Below are 23,821 nucleotides of genomic sequence, written 5' to 3' on the forward strand. Positions count from 1 at the left end.
TTGCAGCAGTATAACCCAGTGAGAAATATAAACAAGATGAGATGGACAAAGTCCTTAATGTACCTTCATTGACTCAGGAAGAAATAGATCTCAAGGAAAAGAGAGGATACAAGTAGATAAAATCAAGAATGAAAAGGGGGGCAGTGCTACTGATATGACTAAATTAAAATGCAAATCAAAACCACAGTGCATTGATTGTACATTTTGGATGGATTTATGTTTTATTAATATGTATCAATAAATAAAATTCATTTGTTAAAAACAAACAAACAAAAAACAACAACAATGACTTGTCATTTCACACCCAATAGAATGGCTACTATTTTTAAAATTACAAGTGTTGTAAAAAAGAAAATTACAAGTGTTGGAGAGGATATGGAATAAAAGGAACACTCATTCATTGCTGGTGGGAAGGTAAAATGGTGCAGCCTGTATGGAAGGCAATTTAGCAGTTCCTCAGTAAGTTAAGTATAGAATTATCAAATAACCAGCAATCCTCCTTCTAGGTTTATACCCAAAAGATTTGAAAGCAGGAATTCAAACAGATATTTTCACACGGATGTTTACTGCGGCATTATTCATGGTAGACAAAAGATGGAACAACCCAAGTGTCCATCAACCAGTGAATGGATAAACAAAATGTGGTATATATACAATGGAATATTATTCAACATAAAAAGAATGAAAGTTTGATTCATTCATCAACATGGATGAACCTGGAAGACATCATGTTGAATGAAATAAGCCAGACACTAAAGGACAAATATTGTATTCTCTCACTAATAAGAAATAATAAGAATAAGCAAACTCAAAGAATCAGTATATAGAATACAGATTACCAGGGCATGGGGTAGAGGAAGGAGATAGCAACTTAAGGTTGAAAATTTCAGAGTTCATTTTTGTGATGATGGAAATGTTTTGGTAATGAATGGTGGTGATGGTAGCTCAAAATTGTGAATGTAACTAACGACTCTGAATTATATGTTTGAATTTGGTTTAAAGGAGAAATTTTAGGTTGTATATATTTATTAGAAGAAAAATTTATAAAAAATCCATGCAACTGCACAACACAAACTGAACCCTAATTTAAACCAGGGACTATAATAAATAAATTAATTATAAAAATATGCTTTCATCAATTGTAACAAATATACCACACCAATGCAAGGTGTTAATAATAGGGTAGTATGTAGGAAACTTGTATGTATTTTATGTCTGATTTTTCTGTAAACCAACAGCTTCTCTAATTTAAAAAAAAAAAAAGGGACAAGAGATCAATTTCAAAAGTCCAATAACAAGTAGAGATTGCTTCACTAATTAGAAATCTGACAACAAAAAAAGCCCAGGACCAGACGGTTTCACAGGGGAATTTTACCAAACATTCCAATAAGAATCAACAACAATCCTGCCTACAATATTCCCAAAAAATGTAAGAGAGGAGAACACTTCCTAACTTATTCTATGAGGCCAGCATCACCCTAATACCTAAGTCAGGTAAAGATATCACAAGTAAGGAAAATTATAAGCCAATATCCCTTATGAATACAGATGCAGATATCCTCACCAAAATAATAACAAAATGAATCCACAGCATATTAAAAGAATTATACACCATGATCAAGCAGGATTAATCCAAGGTAGGCAAGTATGGTTCAATGTAAGAAAATCAATTAATGTTTTCTGATAACCATGTTATCCGAAAAAAGGGAAAAAAACACATAACCATCTCAATGGATGCAGTAAAATTACTTGTCAAAATTAGGCACATCTTTCTTGACAAAAATACTCAGAAAATTAGGAATAGAGGGACTTCCTCAACATAATAAAGGGCATTTATGAAAAACCCGCAGCTAATATCAAACTCAATGGTGGAAGATTGAAAGCTTTCCCTCTAACATCAGGAACAAGACAAGGATGCCCACTGTCATCAATGTTATTTAATATTGTGCTTGAAGTTCTAGCCAGAGCAATTAGGCAAGAAAAAGAAATAAAGGCATCCAAATTGGAAAGGAAGAAGAGAAATTTTCCTGTTTGCAGATGAAATGATCCTATATACAGAAAACCTGAAAAATCCACAACAAATCTTCTAGAGCAAATAAACAAATTCAGCAAAGTGACAGGGTTATAAGATCAACAAACAAAAATCAGCAATGTTTCTATATACTAGAAATGAATAATATGAACAGCAAATAAATTTTAAAAATCAATTTACAACAGCAACTAAAAGAATCAAATATCTAAAAATAAATCTAATCAAATATTAGGGATTGAATCATGTCCCCCACAAATGGCACATTCAGGTCCCAAGCCTTGGTTCTGTGGGTGTGAATTCATTTATAAATAGGCCCTTTGAGGATGTAATTAGTTAAGGTGTACCTAATCTAAAAGCCAGAGTGGGGAGTCAGGGTTGCTGATGAAGAAAATGTACGTGGCACCGTGGGAAGTTTATGCATATTGAATTTATTCCATGCTCTTTTCCTTTTCCTATGTTCTTTCTGCCTTTCTGTTTACATGGGAGCTGCTTTTATGTCACTACTATCAGAATCCATGATTTGTTCTTACCATGGCGTACCTATCATGTTACATATACGGATTAGCTGGCAAGTATGCAGGTCAGGACCAGGCTCATCCCCTGGAAGGTGAATGCAGTTATGCTGTGTCATTCTTTCCTGGATACAGCCAATAAGTATCCAGGATGCTTAGGCTGTTTAACTGTTGGGCTCTAGCTCCCCCTACATTCCACCCCTTAAATGGCAGGTGTCTTAAGCGCTCACCACCACAGGGCCACACCCAGGGCCCAAAAGCCATGGAAACAATATAAGGCACAACAAAACATAACTAAGAAAGTTACAAAACCAATGCCATTTCCAACCTGATCCAAGATGATCCCACCACACTTTTACAGGGTCATCTGCCATGTGTTGTATGTTTAAGACCTAATGGTCCATTTCTTGCAAGACTGAATACATGGATTTTTGATTATCAGGTATATATACACAACATTGAACATGTATGAGAGCACATGTACCCCCATGCAGCTGTAATTAAATCTGAAGCCATCTGATTTTATAGAATTACCTTTTGCATTTGTGTGGTTTCATCCATTAGCAAAGCTAATGCATGTTCAGATTGATTGAATGCCTGTGTAATATGCTTAGCTAAAGCTTCTACCTCTAACTCTACCTTAATAACCCCTCCAAGTAGGAAAAGAGCTAGTGGGTAAAATCACCATGCTGCCCTTTTCTCCCAGTGCCAGCAATGGTATACCATATCCCAATCATGGGGGACTTCTGGGAGAGATTTATGCACATATACGGGGATCTAGGGCTGTCCCCATGTACAACGTCCAGTCCAATCGGCAGGCAGGTAATGGCCACCCATAATGCCCACACACCCATAAATATCCAGAGGGCAACCAATGAGTAGGTTTGGGTCCCAGGTATTTGGCACCATTCCACCAATTCCCAGTTCATCTACTGACTACAGTATGATTACAAAGAAACCGAGGGGTCCATCTTGGTATTCTCTTGGAATCATTGGCACATTGTTCAGGCACTGGGGTGTTACTTCTCTTAATGTTACATGTTCAGCTAGAAGCCACCCCCACCCATTATAGATAGCATAACCTACAGGGGGCAGGTATTGTCCATATCTCTGTGGAGCAGTGCTTCTACTTGTCTTCGTATTGTTTTCCACTAGGATGTGGACCAGTCAATTGTCTGAAGCCACATCCAATTAGCCTCAGTTACCAGGGCAATGGTCCACAGAAGGCCTTCTGCTCCTTCTGCTGGCAGGTCAGTGCATACGCAGCACTGGGTTATGTTGTGAACACAGGCATAAGTATGAGCCCATGACAGTACAGTATTGGCTACTGTTAACCTGGGTGGAAAGACAGTAGAGCCAAAGATACCATGAGAGGTAAATTACATCCTTCAGGCAATATACATATGACCTGTTCATCTTGGAACAATGGTGGCAGGCACTTGTGGCCACCTGGTCTGGAATACCATACCTTGTCTCCCCACACTAAAGTGGATTGCAAGGGGATATCTCCACTGGGAGTGATGGTATGGGCCACAGCTGTAAGACAAAAGTTCCCCTCAGAAGGGATCCCCCTGAGTTTTCAGCCTGTGCAACAAATACCTCAATCAGCCATTTACAAATCCATGGCATCACAGTCAATACCTTCTTCATGCCATCTCCATATGGTAACAGGACAGCTCTCCAAGTGGGGACTTCAGTTACAACAGTCCATGACCCTGCCCACACTGCTGTTTGTCCTGACCCCCAAGCAGTGGGGACAGGCAATAACAAAGTTCCATCTAAAACTTTAGGAAATGCAAGAGAGTCTGAGGTATTCATTATTACATGTAAGGGTAAAGCATGTCCCTGTACAACCAAGTCTAGGGGTGACTGCCCCAGGCAATGTGGCTGCTCATTTGGAAGGCTTACTGCCCATGGCAGACTGGTAGCCCACCCCTGCAAGGTCAGCTCCTTTGGAGATGTCATGCATAATTTGTCCTTTAATAAACCATTATAGCATTCAATCATGCCTGTAGCCTGCGGTCAATATGGAACATGTAAATGCCTACCAATGTCTTCATTTTTTGCCCAGGTTTGCACGTTGGAACTGTGAAATGGATGCCTCTGTCACTCAACACTCCAAAGGGATGCCCATACTGGGCACTTAAAATATTCAATGCTACAATTGTACTGTCTTGGGTGGCCATTCAGAATGGAAGGGCAAAAACTAAACCTGTATTTGTATCCATTGCTGTGAATAGGAACTTATATCCTTTATCAGAGGGCAGGGGTCCACTACAATCTACCTGCCATACCTGTACATGTCTATCTCCTCACTTTACAACCCCTTCTTTTATGGATACCCAATATCTACATGGGTGTTGTTTAGCACATAGCTCACAGGCTGTTACCGTGTTCACTGTATCTGCAGTTGCTAAAGGGATGCCATATCACCTGGCTATCTGCAGAAGGGTTCAAGCCCTCACACGTCCCATGTGCCTATGGAACCAGGCAGCCTATCCATCCATCGGACAGTATAAAGCTCTTAATTATGCTAGACTAGCTGCAGCATCAGTTCCTGGCTTATGAGAGGTTTATGACCAGCACCATGATAAACATTATGCTGCATTTTTGTCCTTTGTACCCCAAGTCCTTCCACAAATTTTGTTCCCAGAGAGTTCTTTTACCAATCCTCCATTCTTGCTGCTCCCACTGGGGCAGCCATAAAGTTAGTCCTTTGTACATGGCCCAATTATCTGTACACACAGTAAAGGGGCCAGGTTCATGCATTGTAATGAGCCACACAGCTCAGTTCAGCCCATTGGCTGCTTTGACTAAATTCGATTTCAAACCAGATATCTTCTGTATCCACTTGGATACCTACAGTGGTCCAAGACATCACCATGTCTTTGCTGGACCATCTGTATACCAAGCATCTGCTGGTATAGTGCCTGTTCCATCTTGTATGGTCTAGGCTCTAAAGCCCAGGGATCAGGAAGCCCTCTGCCTGAGGGGCTAACTTGACATTCTACCAGTCCTAACACTTCCTGCAACTGTGCAGTCAGGGGGTTAGTACTTAACATTGCCCACTGTTTCAGAAATGCACCCCACTTGGCTAATGTGGGCATCTGAGCCGCCCCAGTCCCCACCGCAGTCCTGGGGACATTCAACCATGAACATACCCATCCTGCCACAGGGAGGGAGATTCGTACTAGGACTCGTTGTGGTCCTGTAAGCACTTCACATGCCTGAAGAGCAGCATACACTGCTGCTAACTGGTGTCCAATGAGAGAATAGTGGGGCTCTGCCCCTTCCCAGAGTTGAGACCAGAAACCGATGGGCACCCTGCATTTCCCATGGTTCTGCCAAGGGCCCCAGCGATACCTGGCATCATGGCAAGTGACATCAAGTTGGAAAGGCAGAGAATGATCAATAATTTGCAAGGCCTGAGCCTGACCAACTGCCTCCTTGGCAGCTTGAAAAGCATGTTTATGGGTGCCAGTCCAATCCCAAACGCTTCCCTTCTTCTTGAGGGCATACAAGGGGCAGAGTATCTGCACCAAATGCGGTATGAACACTCTCCAGTATCCTAATAGGCCAGTAAATGCCTGTAGCTGTTTTACAGTAGTAGGTTGGGGGCAAGTTTGTACCTTATCTATTACTGTCTCAGAGACAACTTTTGTCTTACCTGACCAAATAACTTCTAAGAATTTAACAAATACTCCAGTACCTTTGCTTTGTTGACTGCCCAACCCCATGTCATCAGCATATCTCATAGGTTCTTTTTTTTTTTTTTAAGATTTATTTGTCACCCCTTCCCCCTCCCACCCCAGTTGTCTGTTCTCTGTGTCTATTTGCTGCATCTTCTTTGTCAGCTTCTGTTGTTGTCAGCGGCATGGGAATCTGTGTTTCTTTTTGTTGCGTCATCTTATTGTGTCAGCTCTCCGTGTGCACGGCACCATTCCTGGGCAGTCTGCACTTTCTTTCACACTGGGCGGCTCTCCTTATGGGGCGCACTCCTTGTGCATGGGGCTCCCCTATGCAGGGACACCCCTGTGTGGCATGGCACTCCTTGTGCGCATCAGCACTGCACATGGGCCAGCTGCAAACGGGTCAAGGAGGCCCAGGGTTTGAACCACGGACCTCCCATGTGGTAGGTGGATGCCCTAACCACTGGGCCAAGTCCACCGCCTCGTTGGTTCTTAACTGCTTCTTCTAAATCTGAAAGAGAATCAGAGGTTAACATGACATCATCAATATAATGAATAGATGAATATAGGGTTTATGTATCCAAGTAGAGAGATCCTGTGCAATCAAACCATGACAGATGGTTGGGCTATGAATATACACTTGAGAAAGCACCAAAAAGGTCCACTGGTGGATTGTACTTGACTCTGGTACATATCTACAGAGAAAAAAACCTTAGTCAAATCCACCACATAATGATATTATCCCAACACATAATAGCTGATCCATAACCTCAATCACTGATGGGGCTGCTGCAGGTAAAGGCGGAGTCACTTTATTCAGTTCACGGTAATCTATCGTCATGCACCACATTCTGTCAGGCTTCTGGACAGGCCACACAGGGAGTTGAAAGGACTATGTGCAACCTCCGGTCCTCCGACTTCCGTAATCGGGTGCCTTGGCCCATTTGTCAATTTTCATAGACATTGTCCTCTGGTTCTGCCTGTAAAACATCCTGTAAAAAGAGAGGACATCCCTTTAGTGGGGGCTATCCCCCCCACAACTTTATGTACTGCTGTTCCAGTGTCAACTCCTTCCAGAGGGCTAATAGCATCTCATTCAGGGGCTGAACTATCTTATCTGGATCCACACCAGCAGCAATGAAGTCTGCCCACATTTGTAGTCAAGACACTATCAGTAGCCCCAAGGACTTGCTCTCCTGGGCCCGAGCTGGGCTGGTCTCTTGCCCCTTTATATAGCCCCCTGTGCTGCTCCAGAAGAGGACGGGACCTGTTGGCATATTGGCCTTACTCCATGGTCCCACTTTCTGATCTCTCCATCCCCTAATTGGGCTAAAGCTATGGTTACTTCGTAGATGTTATGATCCATGTATGGGGCTAAGAAGCCTGGTAAGGAACCAAAAGTACCTGGTGGAGCTGAAGCCAGAATCATGTCCTTCATATGGGTGGAAAAGAGTTCACTGCCCGGCCCATATAATCTGCATTCATTTGATGCATTCCCATGTCACAAGCAATCTGAACCAGGTCCATATAAGTGGCCCACTTACTAATATTCTCAGGGAGCAACTCAGCATTGTGCCATATCATCCAACAGAGTCATCAGCCAGTTTAAAATGGAGCAATCATGGCGGCGGACTTGGCCCAGTGGTTAGGGCATCCGTCTACCACATGGGAGGTCCACGGTTCAAACCCCGGGCCTCCTCGACCCCATGTGGAGCTGGCCCATGCGCAGTGCTGATGCGCGCAAGGAGTGCCCTGCCATGCAGGGGTGTCCCCCGCGTAGGGAGCCCCATGCGCAAGGACTGCGCCTGTGAGGAGAGCCACCCAGTGCGAAAGAGAGTGCAGCCTGCCCAGGAATGGCGCTGCCCACACTTCCCATGCTGCTGACGATAACAGAAGCGGACAAAGAAACAAGATGCAGCAAAATAGACACAGAGAACAGACAACCGGGGGAGAGGGGGGAATTAAATAAATAAATAAATCTTTAAAAAAAAAAAATGGAGCAATCACCCTGTATGTTATGAGTTGGCATGGCTGAATACGCTGCCACAGCAAAGGGTGGGTGGTGTTAGTGCTCAACTGCTGTAACTCACCACTAGATAGGAAGATGCTCTCAGTGCCACCATCGCAAAGGCACAACAACCAAGTGGGTACAGTCTCAGAATATTGCTGACAAACCTTCTTAGCCAGATCCCTCTGCCCTTCAGGTATATTCGGCATATACATAGTTTGTTGATGGACCTGGGAAGCCCCCACCACTTCAACCAGCGCAAGTGGTTAATTATGCTCTATCTGCTCTTTCACAATAGGTCATGCCTGGGGATTGTGCAAGGACCCCGCCAAGGACCCATTGCAAGTACTCAGAGTACCACTGGCCTCTCTGAGAGCTGTCTTTTCCTCCAACGCAATCAGATGGGCCTCCAGTCCCTCCTGCTAAGTCTCTGCACACAGGCTCGCACAGCTAAAATTTCCTTGTGCTGCTCACACAACATAGTCAGGAACAACCAGGACACTTTTCCAGCCCATTCTTTCTGGGATGGGGGTAATGCGGCTCCCAAAGATTCTAACGCCTTTGCAATAGAATCTGAAGTGGGATGAACCATATCCCAACTCCCCGGGGGTGGGGGGGCCATTGCAAGAAAATTGCCACCAGAGAATACCAAAGACCCAAAGGGGGCCACATCCTGCCCCCATCATACACTGTCAGGTCCACTGGGGCTGGAGATCCACTCACCATGCTCTGAGATTCCTGCAGACTACACCAAATGTCAGGTCTGAGTTCTTCAGCCAGAGTGGGGGGTCAGGGCCGTTGGTGAAGAAAAAGGCATGCAAAGCCACAGGAAGTTTATGCATATTGAGTTTATTCCATGCTCTTTTCCTTTTCCTTTGTTCTCTCTGCCTTTCTGTTTACATGGGAGCTGCTTTTATGTCACTACTATCAGAATCCATGATTGGTTCTAACAGTGGCATACCTATCATGATACATATACTGATTAGTTGGTGTGTGTGCAGGTCAGGACCATCTCCCAGAAACTGAATGCAGTTATGCTGTATCACTATTTCCTGGACATGGCCAAGATATAGCCAGGATGCTTAGGCCATTTTACTATTAGGCTCTAGCTCCTCTTACAGATGGTATGCCTTAACCCAATATGGCTGAAGTCCTTATAAGCAAAGGAAATTGAATGTGGAGAGAAGTCATGTGGAACAGCCAGAAGCTAGAAGTTCATGGAACCTGGAAGAGAAAGAAGAAGCTTCTGCCATGTGCATTTTCATGGGACAGAAAAGCCAAGGAACTCTAACAATTGCTGACAAACCAGAAGATACCAACCCCAGAAGGAAGTAAGCCTTCTAGTCTCTGAAATTTTGAGCCAATAAATTACTATTGTTAAATCAGCCCATTGTGGGACATTTGTTTTTGCAGCTAGGAAATTAAAACACCAAGGATGTAGAGGAAGTATATATGGAAAACCATGAAACTTTGCTAAAAGAACTCAAAGAAGACCTAAATAAACAGAAGGACAGTCCATGTTCATGGATTGGAAAACTAAGTATTGTTAAGGAGTCAATGGAATATTATCCAGCCATAAGAAGAAATGAAGTTCTGAACATGGATGGACATTGAAGACATTATGTTGAAATGTTTATGAAATAAACAGGACACAAAAGGACAAATAATGTAATGAACTCATATATATATGAAATAATTAAAATATGCAGATTTGTAGAATTAGAAATTAGATTACAGGTTATCAGTTTCAACGGTAGGGTAGGAAATGGAGAGTTAATACTTAATTGGTACAAAGCTTTTGAGGTATTTGAAAACTTTCATTAATAAATGGTATCGATGGTAGCAAAATGTTGTGAATATAATTAACATCACTGAATTATATAATAGAAAGTGGTAAAAATTATAAATTTTATGCTGTATACATGTTACCACAATAAAAAAAATTTAAATATAGTAAAGTATGCCACAAAGAATGTATCCAAATGTAAACTGTGGACTATTATAATAATATTATTTCATCAATTATAACAAAGGCATCACACTAAAGCAAAATGTCAGTAACAGGGAAAATTGTGTGCATGAAGTGGGTATGTCAGAACACTGTACTTTCAGCACAATTTTTTGTAAATCTAAAATTTGCTTTAAAAATTTTTTAAATATGAATACGCACAGGAAAATATATAGTTTATAAGGACATATGTAAAAATGATATATACATTTTTTAAAAATAAAAAATGCCCTACTAAATACTTTCTCAGTGTTTGGACAATGTGTAGTAACTTGTCCTTTATATTGGAGCATATGTCCCAGCGTAACTCAGATCACCTGGTCCCCAAAACCTTACTCAAAATTCCAGGACCCTGAATATTGGGTTTCTTCCCATGCATGGTACATATCAGATTACATCTCACTTCCTGGTCACCCTAACTGATTAATATGATGTTACCAATATATCAGACCAACTTGATATTCTGTTGAATGTTGAGATAATCAAGCTCCCTTCACAATACACCTTGGCAGGGAGGATAGGAATTAACATAGCCCTGAGGCAAGATCAAGAATCAAACGGTTGTCCATTCCCAGTGACTGAATTACTTTTGAACATTAAGTGAAAGTTCAAAATCCATTCCAAGGAGGGAGAGGGAAGAATAGGTATAACATGGAAAAAAATAACTGTTACATTTTTGGGACATTGGAATTGTCCTGCATAACAGTGCAATGATGGATAACGGCCATTATATATTTTGTCATAACCTATAAAATTGTGCAGGGCAGAACCAGCAAGATGGTGGCAGAGTAAGGAACTCCTAGAGTCAGCTCCTGCTACAGGGCACTTAGAAAACACCCTGGGCTCTCTGGACCTAGGGAAGTACCTGTTTGGGGGCTCCAGGAGACCAGAAGAGCATCCTGCAACATCCTTGAGGAGCGGAAGGAGGAGACTGCCCATCTGCAGAGAAGACTCCTAAGCAGAGTGCTCCATGCCACAGAGGCCAGTACCCATCCCCCACTGGAGGTACAAGCCACCTCAGGAGCTGTTCCGTGGCTGGAATTGAAAGCTCCACTTCCCCAAAACAGGGGAGGAAGAGGTGGTTGGGCACCAACTTCAGCTACTGATGAGGAAATTCAGTAGGCTACAGTATAATCCTGAGAACCACCAAAGTTTGAGCCTGTCCAAGTCAGAAAGAGGCCAGGAGCTGCAATCTTAACTTTGCACCTGGCACAAGGGGAAACAGGGCGTACTGAAAATCCCAGTGCAAGTGGGGACCAGTTTCTTTCCATCCAGATCATATTGCAGGTCTAGCCTAGGCCCCAGTGCCAACTCCAGCAGGGAGGAATCTGCCAGGACCTGCACCAGCCTCTCCAGGAAATTACCGGCCAAGCTGCAGAGGCCAGTGATTATCCTGTTCTGGCAAAGTGAGCTGCCCCAGGGGCTATTCTGTGGCTGGAATTGGAAGCTCCATTTCCAAGAAACAGGGGAGGAGACAGTTGGCTGCTGATTTTGGCTACTGATTGGTAGACTTGGTTGGCTAAGATATAACCCTGGGAACAGCTGGGGTTTGAACCAGACCAAGTCAGAAAGAGGCCAGTAGCCGCCATTTTGACACTGCCCCCAGCCTGAGGGGAAGCTGGGCTTACTGAAACTCTCAGTGTCGGTAGGAACCAGTTTCTTTCACCCAGATCAGCCTGCAGCCCTAGTCTAGTCTTCAGTCCTGCCTCTGGCAGGGAGGAGGCTGAGGAGCCCTGCACCAGCCTATACAGGTAACTGCAGGCAACTTTGGCTGGCATAGACTGAAAATCAGAAGTCTACCAGGGCAACTGCAGTTATCTTGGACCCAGACTGCATAGATTGCTGCCCACACCTGCAGCTCCATCCCTGCCACAGATAGGGGAGAAAGGGATGTGAAGCTTCATCAGTATCTCTGGGCAACTACAAACTAGGCCTGAGCTTGGATTATTCCCCACAGCTGTGACTCTGTCCCTACCCCTGGCAAAGGAGAAAGTTGGAAGAAGCTTCATTCATCCCTGGTGCAATGAGGGCAGCATGAGCCTCCACACCTTATAGCACCAACTACATGCTTGGATCCTACTGCACAACCAGCAAGGGAGAGAGGATAGGAAGCCCTAAACGAAAGAGAAAATCTGCACCCAGAAAAAATACTCTAGTAAGCCAGATGCAAAGACACCAACAAAAAATTACAATCCACACCAAAAAACAGGAAGCAGAAAGTTATAGCCCAGTTAAAGGAACAAGATAAGCCTCCAGATGACATAAAGGAGTTAAAACAACTAATCACAGATGATCAAACAAATCTCCTTAATAAATTCAATGAGATGGCTGAAGAGATTAATGATATTAAGAAGACATTGGAGGCGGTGGACTTGGCCCAGTGGTTGGGGCATCTGTCTACCACATGGGAGGTCCACGGTTCAAGCCCTGGGCCTCCTTGACACATGTGGAGCTGGCCATGTGCAATGCTGATGTGTGCAGGGAGTGCCGTGCTACGCAGGGGTGGCCCAATGGTTGGGGCATCCATCTACCACATAGGAGGTCTGCGGCCCATGTGCAGTGCTGATGTGCACAGGGAGTGCCATGTCACGCAGGGGTGTCCCTGCATAGGGAGACCCACGCGCAAGGAGTGCACCCTGTAGGGAGAGCCACCCAGCACAAAAGAGTGCAGCCTGCCCAGGAATGGTGCCACACACACGGAGAACTGACACAGCAGGATGATGCAACAGTGGTTCATAGGATAATTTAAAATTCTTCATTGTATTAGTCAGCCAAAGGGGTGCTGATGCAAAATACCAGAAATTGGTTGGTTTTTATAAAGTGCATTTATTTGGGGTGGGAACTTACAGATACCAGGCCATAAAGCTTAAGTTACTTCCTTCACCAAAGTCTATTTGGAGCAAGATGGCTGCCAATGTCTGCAAGGGTTCAGGCTTCCTGGGTTCTTATGTTCCTGGGGCTTGCTTTTCTCTGGGTTCAAGGTTCCTTTCTTCTTGTGGCTGACTTCTCTTTCCTGGGCTCAGGGTTTCTTTCTTCCTCAGGCCTCTGTTTCCTCTGTGACCTTACGTTCCAGAGGCTCTAGCTCAAGTTTTCAGCCTCAAACTCCAACATCAAAGTGCCAACATCAGAAAATCCTCAACTCTTGTTCTTTGCCATGTCTTTTATCTGAGTCCCCACCCACCAAAGGGTGGGGACTCAAAGCCCTAATCATAACTCAGTCATGCCCAGGTACAGACCAGATTACAAGCATAATCCAATATTTCTTTTTTAAATTCATCCTGAATAGGTTACTTCAGTTAATTAATGGCCCAGGGTGGGTCTTAATGTTCTTACTGGAGTCTTTTATAAACAAGATGAAGAAAGAAAGAGAGAGAGAACTGTGGAAGTAAGAAGCTGAAAGCAATGGAACCCAGAAAAGAAGGGTGAAACCTGAAGACACCACAATGTTCTTTGCCATGTGACAGAGGATTCCAGGATTGCCAGCAGCCAGACATTAGGAAGAAAACATTTCCTGATGAAACCTTGATTTAGACGTTTTTCTCAGCTTCAAAAATCTATTAGCCTTGTAAGATAATAAATTCACACTGTTAAATGCCCATCCACTTTATGGTACCTGCTTTCAGCAGCTAAGCAAACTAAAACAATAACAAAAATAAAACATGTCAAACTTGTGAGATGCAGCTAAATCAGTTTATAAAGGAAAATTCATAACCTTAAGTCTATGCATTAGAGAAAAGAATCAGAAAATTATTGAACTAAACATCCACCTCAAGAAGTTGAAAAAAGAATTACAAATAAATCAAAAGAAAATAGAAATAAAATAGAGGGACTCACCAAGGCAAATAATTTGTTATTTCAAAAGGCTAATAATGTTGATTTAGGAAACAAAAACTGAGAAAGAAGAAAAGAAGGTGAGTGAGAGAGAAAATGTGAGAGAGGCTGAGAGAGAGAAAAGAATAAGGAGGAGGAGGAGGAGAAGGAAACGGTGTAGGAGAAGAGAGAAGAGAGAGAGATTTCTTTATAACACAGGAAATATTAGAACAGGAACCAAGAAGCATGTCTTTCAAGAACCCAAGCTGTGGGCAAACCAAAACTGGTTTGTGGGGGATGTCTTCTGCTTGTGTAACTTTTCCCTCTGAGCTTGTTTAACATTAGCATGAACAGAAACTGACTCTTGTCCTTTAGACAACCTTTGAGACACCAGGAACAAAAGTTACCTCCCTTGAAACTAAGATTATAAGGATAAGGAGACATCAGAAGCAAATCAAATGTGAGTGGTCCTTCAAATAAGGAAGATTTAGCCTAAAATTCACTCTCTGGACAGCTCTATTATCAACCAGTTGAACTATGCCTAGTCAAACCTCACCATGTCTGTCCCCACTTTTCACCTCCCATTCCCATAAAATCCCTCTTAGCTCTCAAATCAGAAAGCCTTGCCTCTTGACTCCTTTCTGGTTGACCTCACAATAAAACTATATCTTTTCTCAAAATCCTGACGTCATAACATTGGCCTCTGTGCATATCAGGCAGTGAGCCCCTGTTCAGTAACAGAATTATAGATAAATGTAGATCACCATGTTCATTTACAATATTTAGTGTTGTTTTGAATATAAAAAGAGAACAGTTTCTTAACTTCAAATGGGTTGCCATTTATAAATTAGTTTCTAATATCTGAAATTAATCCAAGAATATTTTGTGAACATAAACAGAAATCCATTTTATAAAATACTATTATACCTTAACACAGTAAGATACTGTGTTTGGGGTAGTAGGTGTGATTCAAGCAATTGGGAACCTCTCCCACATGAGAGGTCTTGGGTTGGGTTCTCCATGCCTCCTAAAGAAGATGCTACAACGAGGCACATCAAGCACCAGCAGAAGTGGCTCAAGCAGTTGGGCACTCACCCCCCACATGGGAGGTCCCAGCTTCGGTTCCTGGTGCCTCCTGAGGAAGACGAGCAGATAGATGAGGGAGCCATCTCAGGGGTGGCGGGGGGAATAAAAATTTTAAGAAAACAAAAAACAGTAGTCATTAGAAAGTTGAAAGACAAATTCTCATATTTAAGGGCTCTTGAGTTTCTACTGTACTCTGAGTCACATGGATGGTTTACAAATAGGGCCATCAATGAACATTTCTGAATTTTGGCAAATACTAACTGGTGTCAGGAAAAAAAAAATAGTTCAGCCTCCAAAATGAAAAAAAAGCATCACTTAAATATAGAAATAAAGACCCTTTATAACTATTTTAAAATAGTCTGGTGCAAAATACAACATAAAAAAATTTGGAAAATGTGTATGCCACTTTAGCATAGTGTTGATTTGGATATTTTCTTTCTAAATTAAAGTTTAATTGAATTTTTATGTTATAAAAGTAACATATTCCCATTATAGACAATTTAGAGAAAACAGAAACGTAAAAAAAAATGAATTGCACATATTTCATCTAGAGATAGCTATTATTATTGATTAAATTTTCTTGATAATCTTTCTAGTTTATTATTATTTGGGGGGAATTTTGGAGGGTTTAGTGCATGGTGATGATTGTATTGTTTAAATCTTTTAATGTTCTTTTTACCGCCTAGGTTTTTCCATGTTAGTTTTTCATAATCTTTAATTATGTGGCTTCATATTTCTTCACATAGTAAATATGCAACAATTTGATGAAGCATTGCCCTATTGTGAAATTTTTAATTTGTCTCTATTGTTCTCTTTATGCCTTAAAGTATTTTTTAATTTATTGAAATATATCACTCATGCATAAACATACATAAACAATAAAAGTATATTAGCTGTGAACTTACAAAACAAACATATATAACATCAAACAAACACATAACAACTCACCCTACCACCAATAACTTGCATTGTTTTTATTTTGTTGTTGGTGGTGTTTTTTTTTCTTTATTTCCTTTTTTTTTTTTTCATTTCTCTCCCCTTCCCTGCCCCAGTTGTCTGCTCTCTGTGTCCATTCACTGTATGTTCTTCCGTGTCCGCTTGTATTCTTGTCAGCAGCGCTGGGAATCTGTGTTGCGTCATCTTGCTGCATCAGTTCTCCATGTGTGCAGTGCCACTCCTGGGCAGGCTGCACTTTTTTTGCGCTGGGCGGCTCTCCTATGGGGCGCACTCCTTGTGTGTGGGGCTCCCCTACGTGGGGGACACCCCTGTGTGGCATGGCACTCTTTATTTTCTTTTAAAAGTTGGGTTTTCCTTAGGATGAATTTTTAGAAGTACAATAAATGAACAAAAGGGTGCAAATATTTTGAAGGCTCATTTTCTGTTGCCAATTTGATTTCATAAGGCTTGTACCAATGATGAATCACTTTTGATCATCCCCTCACCAGAATAATTTTTAATAATTTCTAACTGGGTAGTGAAATATAGTGAGATGTCAGTGTTCTGTTTTTCCATTTCACTAATAGGTGCTGGCTTTGTTAGAAAAAAAATTTTAAGAGCTTTTAGATTTACTTTTAATATTTGCTAATTTGGTAGTGAAATACAGTTCAATGTCAGTGTTATCCCTCAGTTGGCTTGATAAACTACTTCATATTAAAGAAAAGTGTTGAGAAAAAGCCTAATCATTTGAAAACAGGCTTCTTCTACAGGACACAGGTTCAATGCCCCGACTAGAATTTGCTCAAAAGTTCACTGACTGCCCTCAGTTAGACATTTAAATAGTCCAGATCCTTAAACAACTTTTGCAATTCATAAAATATTCCAACGATTTTAAGGAAAACACACATTGTTTTTGGTTCTGACTGCAAAAGCCAACAGTAATTATATCAATTGCAAATATTTTCCTCTGGTATGCTGAAATTGAAAAACCATTATTTATATGCTTATTTATAATACTTTTATTCATTTAGGTTATACCTACCTATTAATAAATTTTTTTTCCAACACATAATTCAAAGCCATGTAAAGTTTCTATTGTCCTTAACTGCATCCCATAGGGAAGATAACTATCTTGTTCTGTGGCAAAACAGCACATTATGCAGTTAGCATAACCCAGGTCTCAAAAGGATCCTATGAACTATTACACGTAAAATCTGTTTGCCTCCATTTTATGAGCACGCACCTGTTTTCATTTGTTTAATTGCCAAAATAAAATACTACTCAAATGATAGTACACTTTCAAATGAGACAGAAATGGTTAAACCCTTTCTTTTAAAATTGAAACTTGACATCTTTATGTGCCTTAATGCAATCATAGAAGAAAAGAAATTTCCTCCACTTACATTCAATAATATTTTATAGTAATAATTAGTCATCTTGAATTGGAATGGGTTTATGTGTGCGGTGTGGATGGCCAGCATGTATTTTAATCCTGTTTCCTGTATAAACAGTGATTCAGATTCTATGACAAGGAGGCAATATTTCTGTAGCTGCCCAGGTACTGAGCATGGTGTTCGCATAACCTCTGCACGTATCCTTCTTGGAGGGAGTACATCTCTTCCTTGTCTCATTAAAATGCAGGAAACGTTCTGATGTAATTTTGTCATTCCCTGGAGTTTACCTTCTTAATTGATCCAGACCGCTTGAGCTTTTCAAAATTTTAAGATTTTTTTTCATCCTGCATGTCCCAGTTTATTTTTCTTAGTTATTTGTGTATTTTCCTATCTGATGCATTTTTTTTTTAATAATCAAGGTGGACGCTGACAAAGATGGCGGAGCGAGACGCTTCAAGGCTCCAGCCTCACAGCAGCTTTTGAACAACAAACAAGAACAGGTTGAAACATCCTGCTCGAAGCTCCAAAAACCTGCGGTAATGAGGCGAGCACTGAATCGAGTAATAGCCATCTAAAAGCGCCCCCAGCCCGCCTCCCCGTGTCAGCTCCGCGGGGATCTGGCCCATAGTCACGGTGACGATCCCTGGTCCCGGTTCAGGTGGGAACAGAGTAACCTCCAGGCACGTACTGGAAGTAGGTAGATGGAGCCCAGTCTGTCTGGTGGTGAGGGTCTCGCCTCCCAGAGTGTGACCTGCCTCAGGGAACTGAAGGCAGCTCAGGGAACTCACCTACGGCATGCAGTGGGAGCGCACTCAGGTTGTGCTGCCGGGACAAGGGATTGCTGGCTATAGGACAAACAGGGCGGTGCTCAGAACAGGAGGAAGCTGTAGCCTATGCAAGAGGAGACTTTCAAATCCATGTAAAAGAGAGAATTTCTAGGCCTTTAGTGGCCTGCTTAAGAAAGGAGGCATGCGCAGAAAGCAGCAAGTCCACCCCTCCGCGTGGCCTGGAGCTATTCTCTAAAGGCCTTGCAAGCATAGCTCTAGTACCAGTCAACCTGGAAAGACTGGGAAAGGTGTTGTTTTTCCCTTTTGTTGTTGTTGTTGCTAGCTCCTGGCATCCAAGGAAAGCTATGCCATAACACTAGCTGGATACAAGCCTAAGGAACACATGGCTCCCTCCTAAATTCCAATGATAACACGACGAAGTATCAAAATGTCCAGGTTTCAACAAAAAAATTACAAAATATACAAAGAAGCATGACATATGGCTCCTTTGATGTAGACTTGATAATAACAATAATAGAATTATTGATTAAAAACTTTTCCAGGCTAAGTACTATGTTATCTGATGATGATTCGTTCAGTCATCACTACTCCCAAGTCAAAGCCACCGCTTTTCTCCTGCAGACTTGTTAGCCTCCCTCTCACCCCTACCACCTCTATCCCTGGTTAACCTCCTTCTCCCCCTGCCCCCCTACAGGCTATTGCCCGTTTGAAAAGAACAAATCAAGTCATCCCCTTATTTATGTAAATCCCTCCAAAGGTTTCCTATTATTACACTGAGAATAAAATCTCATCTCCTTACCCATGGCTAGCAAAGCCTAGGAAGTCCTGCTCCATTCTGCTTTCTGCCCCTCTCCATTTCACTTACCAAAAGGTGGACACTCTTGCCTTGTTGCTCTTTCTCAAACACGTCAAATGCCTTTCATCCAGATCACCTCAGAAAGACTCCCCAGACTACGCCATTTAAAATGGCTCCCCATCCTCCTCTCCCTGCACATGCACACTCCCTATGCCCAGTCCTGCTTCATTTGTCTTCGCAGGATTATCACTACCCAACATAGTATATGCTTATTGATTAATCGTCTATCTTTGCCCCCTACTAAAATAATCTTCCTAAGGTTATAAGATGGTTTTGTTCATCTCAGTATCCCCACTGCCTAGAGAAAATGCCTAATAACAATTATGCTCCCTGCAAATGTTTATTGAACAAATAAATAAATTCCTCTTGCATAATACTCACAGTTCTTTTAGCTATATAATCCTTGAAGGAAGACACTGGGTATTATTCATCTTTATAGCACCAGTATTTTAATAGATGATCTATAGCATATTGTGAAAATTTTACCAAAGTATAATAAATAAATAATTGATGTGCAGAAGTAGGATTATCCTCATTACATAGATGAGGAAACTGGGAATTAGAGGGTTTTCTTCAAGAGCCAGGAATCTGTAAGACTCTTCCACTGTGCCGTCCTCTCTCCCATCTTGACATCATAGCACACCCAAAAGACATTGCAACGAGGATGAGCAGATAGATTAGAATGGTCATGCAATACCTTTGACTACCAAAGAGCCCTGAAGATGAATCAGAATCCTTAGCTCCCTAAATTTCTGAGGGAATGTCTTTTCCCCCATTCTCTACCATTTGGTAACTGTTAGGGAGAAAATATAGCTACTCATTTGTTCAATATAGTCATATGCTCTTGTAATAATTAGGGAGAATGTTTCATGATGTTTTAAATTGCATTAAGAGATACTTTTGATTTGGGATGGTGATTTAAGTGCAGATGTTTAAGTCCTTGTCTTCCAAGTTCCATTGAAATGACAAATGCGAATATCTAGAAAAATTCTATATAAATCCTGGAAACAAGGGACACAGGGCCATATACATCCTAGGCATTTTGGGGAATTTCTGCTAGAAATATCACAGGGATGTCCAGATTAAGGAAATTGTAATTTACCTGTGATTCAGAACATGTGAATAAAAGGGATATATAATATAGGTATAAAAGGATTCAAGATCAAAGAGGAGCAATGTTCAAAGAAGAAAAAAAAACTCTAGACAGAAGATAGAATTACAGTCTCAGAAAAAATGCTTTGAGTCCAAAACTAAAGTCTTTCATTTTGTTTGTTTTTAATTGCGAAGTAAATTTAAAAATAAACTCTATAGGTGGCCGACTTGGCCCAGTGGTTAGGGCGTCCATCTACCACATGGGAGGTCCATGGTTCAAACCCCGGGCCTCCTTGACCCGTGTGGAGCTGGCCCATGCGCAGTGCTGATGCGCGCAAGGAGTGCCGTGCCATGCAGGGGTGTCCCTTGCATAGGGGAGCCCCATGCGCAAGGAGTGTGCCTCCTAAGGAGAGCCACCCAGCGCGAAAGAAAGTGCAGCCTGCCCAGGAATTGTGCTGCACACACAGAGAACTGACACAAGATGACTCAACAAAAAGAAACACAGATTCCCATGCCACTGACAACAACAGAAGTGGACAAAGAAGACACAGCAAATAGACACAGAGAACGGGGGCGGGGGGAGAGAAAAATAAATAAATATATCTTTTTTTAAAAAAAATAAATAAATAAACTCTACACACTTCCAAGCAGAAGGGAAAATTTCCCCTAAAGGAGAAGAATCAGTTTAGCATTAGAATTCTCCTCCTTACAGAAAAGGCAAAATGCTAGGAAAGAATAGGACAATGTTTTCAAGAATGTGCCACCTGCCTAAGAGATCATTTGTGAGTGAAAGCAAAAGGAAAAACAAAAAAAGAACCGTTATAAAAATGCTCATGAATCACAAAGTTGTAATATGGAAAATAGTGATGAGTAATAAAATTAATAAAACTAAGAGCTATATTTAGATTGTTCTTAGAACAGTTAGAAAACAGAAATTTCCTCCCAAAATTCTATAAAGAAAAGAGGCTCTTTTATAAAAGAAAAATCCAAATCTTGACATCATCTAGGAAAAGTGTTGAATAATAGGGAAATTATTTGCCCTCATCTCAATGGCTTACCTCTACCCTGGTTTGCTCTGTATTGCAGGGACAGATTCCTGCAGAAAGGTTTTCTTTCTAGCTTCAGCCAATTAAAGATGCTGAAAGGAGAATGGAAGTTTGGTTAAAAGGAAAAGCCAGGAAGTTTCTCCCTCCTCTGGGGGCCTTGAGTGTATTCTCCCCAGCAGCGCATTCCCTCCAGGGCTCCAGATCCCTCTCCCCCAACAACTCTGGCTTAGCCAGGTGACTAGGGCAAAATAAAAATATATTAGAGGGAAAAGATGGAAGGTTACCCTATTTTCCAAAAATGTAATTATCTAGATTTTTTAAATTCTGGTTCAAAATTAAATATTACATCTGTAAGTTAGTCATATCAATATAGGATATTAGATTTATTGCTGGCATTTTATAAAAGCTCTCATCCTAACAGAGTCTTCTCTTAGATTTTTATCTCTTATAACAAAATTTATCATATTTCAGATTATTTTTACACTAAATTAAACATTTCTCTATTAATATTTGTCTTATCACATTAGTTCTTGGTTTTTGCTACTATGAAAAATAGTATATAATAATGCAATAAGCGTCCTTGAGTACATATGTGTATGTGAGTGGACAGATCAGCACAGATTATTTTATTTTATGGCGTATATTTCCAAGGCTGGAATTGTTGTATCTAAAGATATATATATGGGGACATAGATGTGGCTTAAGCAATTGAGCTCCTGCCTACCACATGGGCAGTCCAGGTTTGGTTCCCAGTGTCTCCTAAGCTGACAAAACAAGAGACACAAGAAGAAAAACATAATGAGAGACCCAACATGGCAGGGAGTGGAGGTTCTCGGTGCATCCTAAAGAGAACGAGCAAGACAGTGAGCTGACACAACAAGATGATGCAACAAGAGACACAAGAAAAAAAAACACAATGAGAGACACAACAAAGCATAGAATGGAGGTGGCTCTAGTAATTAGGCACCTCCCTACCATATTAGAGGTCCTGGGTTCTGTTCCCAGTGTCTCCTTAAAAAAAACAAATAAGGAAGCCAAAAAGACATAGAAAGTGCAAACAACTAGGGGGGTGGGGAGAAATAATAAATAAATAAGTCTATTAAAAAAGATATATATAAATATAGGGGTGCAGATGTGGCTCTAGAGGTTAAGTGCCTGCTTCCTACAATGGGAAGTCCAGGGTTCGGTTTCTGATGCCTCCTAAAAACAAAACAAAACAAAACAACAAGCAACTCAGGGGAGCTGATGTGGCTCAGTGGTTGATCACCAACTTCCCACATACAAGGTCCCAGGTTCAATCCCTGGTACCTCAAAAACAAACAAACAAACAAACAAACAAAAAATATATATATATATATATAAAGTTTAACAGACATTGCCAGATCATTTTTCAAAAAGGGCTGAAATTTTTCACATTACCATCAGTAATGAATGAGAATATTCTTATTTTTGTAAGTTTGCAGCAATACGCATCATACTTTTACTTTTTGCCAGTTTTATGAGTGTAATATCCAATTTTTACTTCAATTTGTATCTATTTAGAAATCCCAAGTCTTTTATTAGAGAAGTGGTAGATTTACATAAAAATCATGCATAAAACATAGAGTTCCCATATACCACACTATCATTAACACCTTGCATTAGTGTGATACATTTGCTCCTGTGGGCTTGCTGGCAGTGATTAGCGGCCCACGAGGTCCGGGCAGCCTTCCACGGCTCGGCGGGAAGCCCCTAGGCCAGCGCGTAGGCCTAGGTTCTCCAGGCGTGGGGGACGCGCGGTAGAAACCACGGAGACAGCCTGAGCACAGGAACAAGTCTGCTTTATTGCGGAAATACACTTGGTTATATAGGGTTGGGTAGAGGGAGGGGCAGGAGCTGGGGCGGATTAACTACGGGGCGGTAGTGGATAGGCGGAGTTGTGCAGGCGGCTATGAGGTAGGCAGTAGCCAGGGAAGAAGGCAGATTATATGTTGGCAACGTGGGCGGGACTGGCGGGAAAGACAGCAATGGCTGGAGGAAGGAGATAACAAAGGCTGGGGGAAGGGATGCAGCAACAATTGCTCCTTCTGTTTTTTAAGGGAAAGTAGATGAAAACGGAGTATCTCTGGGGAGGACGAGGGGTGAGGGGGCAGAATTGACTGGCTAAGGGCAAATGACATAGCATTTGATCAGGATGCATGTATAGCCCTTAGGGTCGGTATGCGCTAGTGCTAGATGAAATATCTAACCTGATGTTGCTTTTTGGGGTGGATAGCACTGTGGCTAACTTAACTGCAAAATTTCTCTGACGTATAGCAATAAAGGGGGGCGGGGGGTGCACCCAAGCCCTTTACGCCGAGGGAAACAAACCCGTGCCGGCGGCTACAGTCAGGGAGTTCTACAGTAAGCAGCTTACAGGCAGGAAGTACGGTGGGAAGGGGGGCGAGGACGTGGTCGAGATTGAGGAATGGAATCAGAAGCAACGAGACGTTGGTAATGGATTTGGACAAATGAGGAGAATACATTGTCAGCATGATCTTTGGCAAGGCGAATAATTCGTCGAATGGCCCAGGGGCCAACTGTGA

At 41.8% G+C, this 23,821-nt stretch overlaps 1 long non-coding RNA gene across 3 annotated transcripts in view; it reads right to left on the reverse strand.

The window, feature by feature from the left end:
* Nucleotides 1-5,996: 5,996 nt before the first annotated feature.
* LOC139438859 (uncharacterized) overlaps nt 5,997-23,821 on the reverse strand; it is a 34,555-nt gene continuing 16,730 nt past the window's right edge. For all 3 annotated transcript variants that reach the window (XR_011648571.1, XR_011648570.1, XR_011648569.1), the window contains exons 3-4: nt 8,965-9,465; nt 5,997-7,225 (exon numbers count right to left, since the gene is read on the reverse strand). This is a non-coding gene — a long non-coding RNA (uncharacterized lncRNA). The remainder of the gene's footprint in view (nt 7,226-8,964; nt 9,466-23,821) is intronic.

The sequence above is a fragment of the Dasypus novemcinctus genome, chromosome 4 (genome assembly GCF_030445035.2).
Source record: "Dasypus novemcinctus isolate mDasNov1 chromosome 4, mDasNov1.1.hap2, whole genome shotgun sequence".
NCBI classification, from domain to species: Eukaryota; Metazoa; Chordata; class Mammalia; order Cingulata; family Dasypodidae; genus Dasypus; species Dasypus novemcinctus.